We start from the raw sequence: 13,462 nt of genomic DNA on the forward strand, positions 1-13,462 counted from the left end.
CAGGGAGCGTAAGTGTGGTCATCATAGTATTTATAACTGAAATCTCAGTTGCTGAACTATTTCCAGATTACATCATTCAGAAGATTTTGTAAATGTTATTGATAATTTATCAATAATCAAATCAATCTGTTAATAGTTTTCTCCCTTTTCTTCAATAACATATAGTATACTGTTTGAAGTATACTGTATGTAGTTATATCTGCTGTATATATTTCTTATTGTAAATCATAGTTTATTTTTGGTATCGTATTGTACTACTGCTACCAAACATCAATTTCATGACACCCTGTATATCAATGGTCATAAACCTAATTCTGACTCTAAGTTGGTAGTTTATGTGGGTTGCCTGTGTGCTGGTCTACATTATCTGCCTTTAAAGCTATCTTTGAGTCCTGGAGGGCTATGTAGGGTTAGATTGATCTTAGAGTAGGTTTTAAGGTCAGCACAGCATAGTGGGCCAAAGGGCCTGTACTGTGTTCTATGTTCCTGATACATGGCCATTGACTGAAATGTTAAATCTGTTTCTCTTTCCACAGATACTGACTAAACTGGTGGATATATAAAGAATTTTCTGTGTTTATTGAAATCTATTTTTAATTTTCTGACCAATTATAGACCTACTGCTTGTGCTAATATGGTGGGAAGTTGTGGACGGATGTAGTTCATAATGCCATTTGAAAAGGTAAGCAAATAGGATAAGCACCAAAGTTGCATTGAATTAAGCAGAGAATTCTGGCAGTGATGTTAATCATATATAACCAGTACATAAATATCCGCTTGTAGCACTTAAAGTAACATATTCAAGTAACATTTATGGCGTGTTTTAATGTTTAATTTTCCCTGTTCATGCAAATAAATCAGGTTTTAGATTTAGTAGAGAGAATTAAACTGTGGAGCTATAAATATATTGCTAATATTACCTCCCATAGTATCAGACTGGGTTCTTGTCAGGTCCTCTGATAGATTTGGCGCAGGCGAGTATCTCACCTTGTACTATATGCTGTGTCTGTGGTGAGCAACACCAATCTCCGACACACCGCTTCATTGTCCAGCGATGTGAGAGCACACACGTATGTAATTTTCATCTATCTGACTGTAGCTGGAGAATCCCTTGCAATGGCTTCTATTCTTGTGCCAGCACTGTTGTTCTTGTGCCTTTTATATGCACCTCATTTCTATTTCAACCAGCCGCATGCCGGTCCTCGGCAGCAACACTTGAACGCACTTTAAGCTGCTGCTTAACAATGGATAGCTCTACTTCACCACCCTGATCGCCTTACCCCAGGGACTGCTTGTCCCACTCCCATCAGGGAGGATGCTACGTAGCATCAACGTCAGGGCTACCAGACTCAGAAACTTTCCCCAAGCAGTAAGGCTGATCAACATCTCCAACCTCTAACCCACTCTACCACCATAACATTATCATTTCCTATTAGAGTCACCTTACGTACAGACATTCCTGTACCTAGCGTCAATTTATGTACATACATCAATCTATGTATATAAGCTATCTTCTGTATTTATATTTATTGTGTTTTTTTATTATTGTGTTCTTTATCTTATTGTGTTTCTGTCTGTGCTGCATCAGATCCAGAGTAACAATTATGTCTTTCTCTTTTACACTTGTTACTGGAAATAACATAAAACAATCTTAAGCAATCTTAAAGTTACAGGCTGGTGATCACAGAAGGACTAACTCCCCTTAACCAGTTACTAGAAACAATTAAACCTTTGCCTTGGTCTCTGCCAAAGCTTCTGCTCCCTAATCATCCATGCTCCTGCAGCTTGGGAGAAGCTTCAACCCATGTATGATGATATTATTAAGACTGCCTATTTCTATCTTCTTGACACCATCTGATTCACTCTCGACCCTTGCTTTAGCTTAACTGCTACTGAAGTTTTCATCTATGCCTTCACCACATGCTGCCCCAGGGAACGAAGATATTCTGTTTTTACAGATGTGCAATTTTATCTGTAAGTCGGTAAATGCACAACAATCGCTCAGTGTGGTGATTATACATCCACAGTATTGTAATGAATGGCACCAAAAGCACTTAAGCCTGATAAGAACAAATACTAAAAGTGGAGATGAAAAGGAAACTAGGAACAAATGTACAGAAATATTTCAGAGTTTTGAATTTAATAATATTGAGAGCTCATTTGTATTTCGCTCAGTCATGAGCACCGGACTTATTTGTGTCTTTAAGTTGGACATTCATAACGGGGATGACCTGTACATTCAAACTTGACCATTCCAGCCCTATCCATTCTACTCCCTGAAAACCAAAAGTCCGTTAAAGTTCTGCTGCATGCATCTAAAGTCCCATTGAGCTGTTCACCCATTACCTGAGTGCTGATGAATTACATTGCCTTCTTGTTACACACTGCTTCACTTTCAAAGTTCTCATCCTCATCGTCAAATTCTTTCACCCCTTTCTATCTCTGTAATCTGCTTCAGACCTCCAGGGTATCCGTACTCATCCAGAGTTTAATCTTTTGTCCACCTTTAAATTTTACACCACACGTAATGGCTACGTCTTCAAACCTGCTGATGTTAAGCTCTGAAACTTCCACCACAAACCTGTCTTCCTTTCTACCTCTTATTTTTCCTCTACGAAACTAATCAAACAAATCTATTTGCTCAATGGTTTGCACACCCTGCCCTAAGACCTTGTTAGTAGCTGAAGTAGCTTAATTTCAAATTTTAGTTCTGCGATGCTCCTGGGCAGTACTCATTGACATAAGATTTGATTAAAGCTGCTGTACAACTACTGATTGTATGACATATTTGAACACACTTTAATAGATGCATAATTTGCACTGTAAGATTCTGTCTTGCATGGAAGAATTTGATGCCACTAGTGATGTGACCTGGGCAGGGTGCAAAATCATGTTAGGAAGGAAAGTAAATAAATCATTAAATCAACAAGTGAAAATTAAAACTATATGCCAGCAAATTCCCTTCAAGCATTCTGACCTTAATTAAATTATTTTTTTTTAATCTAACAGTTTATTTGCTTGTTCAGTTGATATCTTTCTATAAGATCTAGGGAATTCACATATATGAGCTGTAATCCATGGTGAGTTTATTGATCGCATGGAGGGGTATATCTGGCCTGAGCATTACTGAAAGATTGAGGGCAAATCTGGCCAAGTGTGTACTTGTACGTTGTCCAGTGGAGAGCAGCATATATTAGTCAAGGACGTGGTTCAGCCCTGCTCAAGTACGTTGAAAAAGTTCGCACTTGTTCAGCTTGGCTCACAGGATGAGGGATATATCCTTGAGCAGGTTACAGGAGAGAAATGGACAGCTCTGGATCCCAAACCACAGTAAGAGGCACCGAGAAAGGAGAGGAGAGAGGGGAAATAAACAAAACTCTTTGTTCATTTGTTTATGAACAGCCCAATTTTGATAAGACAAACATTCATCACCCACCCCTAAGTGGCCTTGTACTGAGTACACACAAGAGATTCTGCAGGTGCTGGAAAGTCAGTGAAACGCACGCAAAATGCTGGAGGAACTCAGCAGGTTGGGCAGCATCTATGGAGAAGAATAAGCGTCGATGCCCTGCCTTGATGAAGGGTCTCGGCCTGAAGGGCTGACTCTTTATTCCTCCCCACAGGTGCTGCCTGACCTGCTGAGTTCTTCCAGGTTTTTGCGCGTTTGACAGGATAGCTTGCTGAGCCATTATCCAAGGTACTTTGGAGTTAACCTTACTGCTGTTGTTTATGGGGGGAGGTGAAAAACCAGGGGTAGAGGTCCAAATTTATCATACAGAAATGCACAATGGCATGCGTACACGTTTGCTTCAGAACACACACTCACTCACTCACTCACTCTGGTAGAGACCAAATGGATGAAAGATGTTACATTTCCTTTCCTTAACGGAGAACAGTGAACTCCATTAGGTTTTAAACCTGGTTGGCTCAGGGCCACCTTTACTGATCCCAATGGTAAAAGAAAAAATTTTAACATGTTTTCCATATCACCAAAACGTGTTTCTTAAAACAGTTGATTAATCCCAATATTCTTTCCATGCTCCATCTGATTCTACCCTCACCAGCTGATGCCACAGTGTGGCACTTGCAGTAATCTGATTGCTTTAGCTTGAATTTTCTGACTCCTTAGCCACCTAACAAAAGGTCCCTTCAGGTAAGTGATATTGATTTCCAAGGAGACACAGACTGTGTAGCAAGAGGGTGTGTAAAAAAAGGAATGACTAATTTTTTTCTTAAAAGCAGACTTCAGGTTTCCGTTTCTATGTTGGATTCAGGGTAGAGGTATTTTTCTGTAAAAAAAATGCTCTTTTCTAGACCTTCGTTTTCCTGGCTTCTGCAATCAGTCCTTACTCTGTATGTGGTCCAAAGCTCACATGAAAACTACTTTTGTTACTTGCTTTGAGACTTGTTGGAGTGACATAGAGACCAGTGTATTTATGGAGAGAAGCCTGGCGTCATCTGGTGGTTGAACTGCTGTACACTAACGGCTGTTGAGGAGGGGGAAATGGATAATATGCTTGGGGGAAGAGCCAGGAGAATGTGATTCAGCATTAGCACCAAGCAAACCACATTTTCTCCCTTCTTTATGGTGCATTTAAAATGAGGAGGTAACCAAAACACATACTGCCATATAACTTTACCTTAGAAGCATAATAAATTAATAATAAATCAATTAAAAGTACACGTACTTTGTTATTCCTTCAGGTAGTGCTGGTTACTTCTATAAACTGCTTTTAAACATTCTTTTCTATCTGTGTCTAAAGCTCACACAGGCAAATTCAACATCTCAGGCTAAAATCATACGCTGGTATATCAAACAGCCGCACACTATGCTGATCTTAGCCTGCAATATTTGAACATCTGTCAGAGAAAAGACCTTCAAGTTGCTCCCTGGTGCACATCACAGCAAACACTATCCGGACTGTATCCTCAACATTTACACAGGAATGCCAGACGCCGGTGAACAGACAACATTATCAACCTATTCCTTCCTTCTTGCATCACGTAGAACACAAAAGTATTAGTTTGTGGAAACAATAACCTTGCCAGCAGTAATTCCTTTATTTTTTGCTGTTGAATTATGCTGAAGTTAGTCACCAACTGCCAAATCGCATCTTAAATTTCTTTAAACAATCTGGCAAGTGAAAACCGGTTTGATTTACAACCTGCAGTTAGATATTTCAATATTATGTAGAACAGATTAACTGGCTTTTAACCGGCATGAAATTTTTACTCTGTTCATTTCCTTTAAGACTGAAATAGCGGCACAGTCAGTGAAGAAGCTAAAACAAGTTGCTTCTAAAATCCAGTACATTTTCCTAAGCACTTTGCTTTTCTTAAATCTCTCTCTCTCTCTTCAAAATGCTAATTACCTTGTAGAATTCAGTGCCGTTGCTCAGAAATGTGAAAAGTACCATACACCTTGCAGAGAAGCTAACTTCGCTTTAAATCTTGGATCCTGGTTCTCCTGGTCACGCTCCTTGCTTCGTTCGTTCCTTCCTTTTGTTTGTGTGTGTGTTTTTTTTTCTTTTGCTTGTCCTTCTGACAGATTATCCTTGCCCTGATAGACAGGATCCTTGAGCGAGGCAGAGAGGGAGCTAGAGCAGACTTCTCCAAGCCTAGATCAGCAGCCACAGAATGGGCAGAGCTTGAGAACTGATGCTGGGCTCCTCCCGCCAGTTCGTGGGTATCTCCCCTGTGCTGGGGAATGACCAAATTTGTGGTTCCGCCTCTGTAGATCGCCGGCTCTGGTCCAGAGGATGACAGCTGTCACTCAGCTGCAGATCAGAGGCTGAAGGTGGAGAATGTGGAGTCTCAGAGTGGGGGGAGAGGGATGGTGGAAGTACTCACTAGGGCAGGGCAGACCTAGAAGGAGACATTGGCCCAACTAACCACTATGATTAATGCTGAATAAGACTGTCTTGAATCTTCACTAAGATTTTATTTAAATATATTGTTGCCTTTTCCCACCAAATTAAAGGAACTTAATCAAATTCTTTGGCAATATTCGTGTCAGAATTCACTCTTTATGAGGGGAAACTGTAATAATTCATGATAATTACAAACAAGGAAGGATTTCAGCAGCAGGCTTATTCCCCATTAGTGAGCAATTACTTAGCACTTTAATCTTTGAAACAGGGCATTGAGCAACTGCAAATCATTGCGAGGAATCACTTGCTTCTGAGAACAAGGGGGTGGGGGAGTGGAACAAACACTCTGGATTGTGAACTCTGTCGCGTTAAGAAGAGCAAGTAAAATAAAAAGGTTTGCAGAAAGCGCGGGTGCGAAAGGAAAGGAAAAAGTCAGAGAGTAGAATAGGACTGTGGGGGTTGATTGAGGGTGGGGTGGAGTCTGTGTGTATATAAGAATCTTCAAGGATATTATTGCTTTATCTGTACCATCCGAGCTTGGAGGTGGGCTTGCTCTTTACTAAACCTCTTTGCTGGAAGCCACCAATCATCGTGCCGCACTGGTATAGAGCATGAAGCTCAGGAAGCATAGTGCCACAATTCATGAAAGCAGAGATCCAGCACGTAATCAATCTGCACCTCTGTTGCTTTTACCAGCATCTGTCTAATTAGACATGTAGCTTTGGAGTAAATTCCTCCGCACTTTTGAGATCGAAGTGACCCTGCTTAATTTGTATTCCCGTTGGGCCATTAACCAAAGGGAGTAACGGCCTCAGTGGTTGGCTGTGAAGAAGACAGCCCCATGTAATTGAGGAGTCTGATGACCTGGTGGGTTATTAATTTGCTCATTGTGCTAGGGATTTATCAATAAGTCACCCTGTCACATTACCTTCATTCATTATTCAGTGGAATTTGTGAATAAATAATATTAATGTGAACTCTTTGTGAAGGTGAACCTGGGCTGCATGTTTTGGACACTTACAAAATACCAGAGGGACTCGGCAAGTCAGGCAGCACCTATGGAGGGGAGTAAGCAATCGAAGACCCTTCATCAGGGTCTAACCTGCTGAGAAAGCACAACAGTGGCTATATTTCATTAGGAGTTTGAGGAGGTTACTTATGTCACCAAAGACACTGGCAAATTTCTACAAATGTACCGTGGGGAGCATTCTGACTGGCTGTATCATTGTTTGGTAACCGGGGGGGGGGGGGGGGGCACACGATTGAAAGTAGCTGCAGAAAGTTGTGAACTCAGTCAGCTCCGTCATGGGCACTAGCCCCTGTAGTATCACGGACACATTCAAGGAGTGAAGCCTTAAGAAGGTGGTATCCATCATTAAGGACCCCTGTCATATAGGACATTACCTCTTCTCATTGCTACCATCAGGAAGGAGTTACAGGGGCCTGAAGGCACAAACTCAACGGTTCAGGAACAGCTTCTTCCCCTCAGTCATCAGATGTCTGAATGGACATTGAACCCATGAACACTACCTGGCTACTTTTTTTTGCACTGCTTATTTAATTTAAATATTTAGTATATGGATACTTATTATAATTCATGTTTTACTCTATTACCTTGTACCACTGCAGAAAGACAACAAATTCCATGACATATACCTGTGATATCAAATCTGATTCTCATTCTAATTCTGAGTTCCTCCAACATTTTCTGTTTGTTACTCTGGATTTCCAGCATCTGCAGAATCTCTTATATATATGTTTTGGACACTGTTCACTTTGTAGAGCCCGAAACTTCCCAGTTCCATTAAACCACAGACGTTTACCCACCTCCTAAGTAACCCTCTCTGTGTCTTAACTTGCTTATCCATCAGAGATCACACATAAAAGAGGGGAACTTTATCTTGGCCACATTTCCCAATGGCCACCCAATGTAATTTTCACCCTTTGCCTTATCTGAGCAGAGACCATTTTCCCATGTTTCTCCATTCCAGAACCTTTTTCAATTTAACAGGGTGTATTTTCCTGCAATTTATGATGGCCTTTGGGAATCCCATCCTTGACTTCATTTTATTACTGAAGCTTCTGTTATAGTTGAGCTAATTGGTCAGTATAATGTTATAACCATATAACAATTACAGCACGGAAACAGGCCATCTTGGCCCTTCTAGTCCATGCCGAACGCTTACTCTCACCTAGCCCCACCGACCTGCACTCAGCCCATAACCCTCCATTCCTTTCCTGTCCATATAACTATCCAATTTTACTTTAAAAAATGGAGGAATTATTTCTAAGGTAAGGAATACTTCTAAGAGACGATCAAGAAGGAGATATCGAGGATGCTTCGAACAATCACGAAATTGTAGGAATGGTATTTTGCTTCTGGAAAATGGAATGGTTTCCAGAGTATGGGATTAAAAAGAATACCTTAAAGTGCAGAATAAAATGAATCTTGATATCAGAGGATGGGGAAATACAAGCTGTGTGATCATTATAGAAAGTAGGTGCCAATGGGACAAAATGGCTCCCTTTTTAAATGAAGGGCAAGATGGTCGGACAGTGTACGAGATGGTAGCTGCTTTTCCACTTACATCAGGATACCTTGCATGATCTCCACCATATGGCCAACTTCCGAGTCCATGGTCCCAAGTGACTCATCTTCACTATGGATGTCCAGATTTAATGCACTTTCTTCTCCCATCAGGGAGGTCTAAAAGATCACAGCTTCTTTCAGCCACAAAGAACAAACCAAATCCCCTTCAGCAACATTCTCATTCACCAGGCTGTGCTTACATTAAACAAATTCATGCTTGACTCATCACGTTTTCTACAAATCACAGGTGTTGCAATGGGCACCAGCAAAGCCTGCCTTTTTGTTGGCTACAGCTCCGTGCAAAATTCTTAGGCGCATATAGATAGTGAGGGTGTCTAAGACCTTTGCACAGTACTGTATTTGTCATCGTAGAGCGGAAAGCGCGTTTGTAAATCTGGCGGGAGCAAAGGATGTTGGGAATGGTGAGAGTGAAGCGCCGTGGAAGGGATGTGGGACAGGTGGCAGAGAAGTGGTGCTGGGGGTAGTGGCGCGATTGCAGACACACCCAGCCCTGAGGCAACAGGCAAGGTAATTTGATTCCAATCCATTGGTTTATTGATCATTATAGAATGTCTCTCCGATTCTTCCTGCTCCCTTCCCAATTTCCCAACCACGATTCCCCTCTCCCTGCCCCCTTCCTGCTTATAGTCCACAACAGAGTCCCATATCAGGATCAGATTTATAATCTCTCAATACAGGAACCCCTCAGGGCTGTGTACTCAGTCCCCTCCTTTACTCCCTGTATACACATGACTGCATCGCCACCCACAGCTCCAATCTGCTAATCAAATTTGCTGACGACACTACATTGATTGGCTTTATCTCAAACAATAATGATCAATAACAATAACAGGGAAGAAATCATCTCTCTGACACAGTGGTGTCAAGAGAACAACCTCTCCCTCGATGTCACAAAAACAAAGGAGCTGTTTGTGGATTATAGGAGGAATGGAAACGGGCTAACCCTTATGGACATCAATGGATCTGGGGCTGAGAGGATAAACAGCTTCAAGTTCCTTGGCATCCACATCAATGAGGACCTCATGTGGTCTGTACACACCAGCTGTGTGGTGAAAAAGGCACGACAGCACCTCTTTCATCTCAGATGGTTTGGTAGGGGCCCCCTAATCTTAAGAACTTTCTACAGGGACAAAACTGACTGCTGCATGGGAACTGTACCTCTGTTAATCGCAGGACTCTGTAGAGAGTGGTGCGGACAGCCCAGCGCATCTGTAGTTGTGAACTTCCCATGATTCAGGACATTTACAAGGACAGGTGTGTAAAAAGGGCCCGTAGGATCAATGGGGACCCAAGCCATCCCAACCACAATCTGCTCCAGCTGCTACCATCTGGGAAGCGGTACCGCAGCATAAAAACCAGGACCAACAGGCTCCGGGACAGCTTCTTCCACCAGGACATCAGACTGATGAACTCACGCTGATTTGAGTGTACTTTATTTTATATTGACTATTCTATTTATTATAAATTATTATAAATTACTATGATAGCACATGGCACATTTAGATTAGATTAGATTAGATTATGAGGACACGTAGTTCGCTTTTATTGTTATTTAGTAATGCATGCATTAAGAAATGATACAATATTCCTCTAGTGTGATATCACAGAAACACAGAACAGACCAAGACTGAAAAATTGACAAAAACCACATAATTATAACATATAGTTACAACAGTGCAAGTAATACCGTAACTTGATGAAGAGCAGGCCATGAGCACGGTAAAAAAAGTTCAAAGTCTCTCGAAAGTCTCACATCTCACGCAGGCGGGAGAAGGAAGAAAACTCTCCCTGCCATACCCGACCACAGTCCGACTCTGAGTCGTCCGAATACTTCGAGCCTCCAACTAGCCCTCCGACACCGAGCACCATCTTTGCCGAGCGCTTCGACCCCAACCCCGGCCGCCAGCAGCAGGCAAAGCCGAGGATTTTGGGGCCTTTCCTCTGGAGATTCTCGATCGTACAGTAGCAGTGGCAGCGAACCGGGCATTTCAGAAGTTTCTCCAGATGTTCCTCCGTGCTTCTCACAGCTGTCTCCATCAAATCAGAATTGTGCACGGTGCCCTATTTAACAAATACGATATCATTTTACTGGAGAGGCTGCGCGTGCTGCGTCTCGCTGCCATCTTCTCCTCCTGCCTTCTCCATTTAGATGGAGATGTAACATAAAGATTTTTACTCATTATGTATGTGAAGGATTTGAGTTCATGATTGTACAAGGGAGGAATACTGAAGTGGTTTCCCGTTGCCTTCTTCAGTTGCAGTGTCCATACTGGACGGGTAACCCTGGCCATTGATCAGCAGATTCATCTGCCTGGCGTTTTTGCCAACCATAAATTCCAATTGTTGAATCTGCTTGTAAAACCATCCACCACCTGCAAACCATGGTTTCACGTGATCCTGGCTGGGAGGCTAAACAAGTACTACACCTTGCCCAAGTGTAGGCTATCGGACGGAAGGAGTGCCTTACACCTCCTTTTGCTGAGCAATTGCACAACACTGACACCGACCTCAGAGACAGCGTAACACAAGCAGCACAAAAGGTGATTCCCAAACAACAGAAAAAAGCTAAAAAGAAATGGATGACAGAAGAAATTCTGAATCTTATGGAACAAAGGAGAAAATGCAAGGAAAACGAAAAAAGTCTACGTATCCTTGCATGCACAGATAACAACCAAGTGCAAGGAAGCAAAAGAAAAATGGCTTAAGGACAAATGTGAGTTAATAGAACAATTGCAGAAGACCAACAACAGCAAACGCATGGACAACGAGATCAAAGAGGTCACAAATTGGAAGAAAAGCAGGGCAACAACAGGATGTATAAGAGCAAAAGACGGCTCTACAATTATGGAAAAAGGAAAATTAATGCAAAGATGGTCAGGATACATCAAAGACCTATACGACGACAAAGTCTGAGAGGACAACTTTGATACTGGCAAAAACAACAAGGGCCCAACAATACTGAAAGAAGAAGTGGAACTTGCTATGAAGAAAATGTGAAAGGGGAAATCATCAGGGCCAGATAACATTCCGGTTGAACTGTATGAAGTGCTAGAAGATTTTGGTGTAGAGAAATTAACAATCTTATTGAATAGAATATACAACAGTGGCAAAATACCAGAAGATCTTTTAAAGACAGTATTCATTGCACTGCCAAAGAAACCAGGTGCAAAAGAGTGTGGACAACACAGAACAATTAGTTTAATGAGCCACCTCACAAAAATTCTACTTAGAATCATCATGCTCAGAATAAGAAACAAAATTAAACCAGAGATCAGTGAGGAACAGTGCGGCTTTGTCGAAGGCAAGGGAACATCAGACACCACTTATATTCTCAGGAATATTATCGAAAGGTCAATAGAAGTACAAGAAGACCTATACTTCTCTTTCTTTGACTACACAAAAGCCTTTGACACTGTGAAACACCAAGTCATCATGAAAATGCTTAAAGATGCTAATATTGATGGAAAAGATCTAAGAATAATCAGAAAGCTCTACTGGCAACAAAGTGCAGCCGGAAGGATAGACAATGAGATTGGTGAATATCAGCCAATAAAGCGAGGAGTCAGACAGGGTTGTGTTCTACCACCAGACCTGTTCTCCCTGCACAGTGAAACCATCATGAAAACCATACAGGACCTACCTGGAATAAGTATAGGAGGATACAATATCAACAACCTCCATTATGCGGATGATACAGTACTGATAGCAAACAGTGAAGTAAATTTACAGAAGCTAGTATCTACCATCAACACAGAGAACGAAAGACTTGGCCTAACCTTAAACAAAAAGAAAACTGAAGTAATGGTAATATTAAAGAAACCTGATATCCCAAACTGTCGGATCGTATTGGGAAATGAAATCCTGAAACAAGTCAAGTACCTTGGATCATGGGTAACATCTGATGGCAAATGCGAAACAGACATAAAAGCAAGAATAGCAATGATAAGTACAGCATTTATAGAAATGAGAAACGTCCTAACGAACAAGAAATCAGCAATTGACATCCACCTTAGAACTTTCAGCTGCTACATTCTTCTATATTGATGTATGACTGTGAGTCATGGACCATCACAAATGCAATGGAAAAAAGAATCAATGCAACAGGGATGTGGTTCCTCAGAAGAATGCTATGCATATCATATATGGACAGGATAACCAATGAAAAAGTTTTAGAGAACGAAAACAAAAAGTACATTACTTAAAAAAATCAGAAAACAGCAATCAAAATTCTTTGGACACATCATGCTAAGAGAGACATTAGAACATTTAGTTACAACTGGAAAGCTGGAGGGAAAGAGAAGCTGAGGCAGACAGAGAATGAAAATGACAGATGGAATAACATTATGGTTAGAAACAGGGGAGGCAACAACCACAATTCGGAGGGTCAGGGACCGTGATGGATGGAGAGACATGATCGCCCACGCCGAATGGTAAGGCAGCTGAATGATAATGTATGTGAAGGATGTAAGAAATAACGTCAATTCAAAGCTTACATATCTCATGAAATTTGTTTTATTTCAAAGCAGTAATACAGTGCAATACATAAAATTACTACAGTACTGTGCAAAAGTCTTATGTACCCTAGCTATATATACGTGCCTGGGACCTTTTCACAGTACTGTATGTGGAACAATCCCTGTGCCAAACCCCCCCATCTCTTTCATTTTCTCTAAAATGCCCCCTCTCCTTCTGATCTTCCACTTCTCCCATTGTTGCTCCCTGTCATCCATCTCAGTTTCCTTCCCCCTTCTGGCTCCATCCACCACTTCACACACAAGTATCCCCACCACCCTTACCACCCATCTAGTTCCAACTGTTATTCGCCTCTTCTTTCTCCTCTGATCCATCTTTGGCATCGCTTTGCATTCCTGTTTATCTCCCTCAGGCAGCTGCCTCCTATCTTCACTCTCCCTTCATCCTACTTTGCTACATCTGTTGCTTTTCCCTCTTTCTCTTTGTCTGCCTCCATCTTACACCACTC

At 41.6% G+C, this 13,462-nt stretch overlaps 1 protein-coding gene across 2 annotated transcripts in view; it reads right to left on the reverse strand.

The window, feature by feature from the left end:
* The window catches only part of LOC134355748 (aggrecan core protein-like), a 116,152-nt gene extending 110,555 nt beyond the window's left edge, over positions 1-5,597 (reverse strand). For both annotated transcript variants that reach the window (XM_063066101.1, XM_063066100.1), the window contains exon 1: positions 5,373-5,597. The gene's annotated coding sequence lies outside the window, so the exon portion shown is untranslated. The remainder of the gene's footprint in view (positions 1-5,372) is intronic.
* Positions 5,598-13,462: the final 7,865 nt, after the last annotated feature.

This window comes from Mobula hypostoma, chromosome 13 (genome assembly GCF_963921235.1).
Source record: "Mobula hypostoma chromosome 13, sMobHyp1.1, whole genome shotgun sequence".
NCBI classification, from domain to species: domain Eukaryota; kingdom Metazoa; phylum Chordata; class Chondrichthyes; order Myliobatiformes; family Myliobatidae; genus Mobula; species Mobula hypostoma.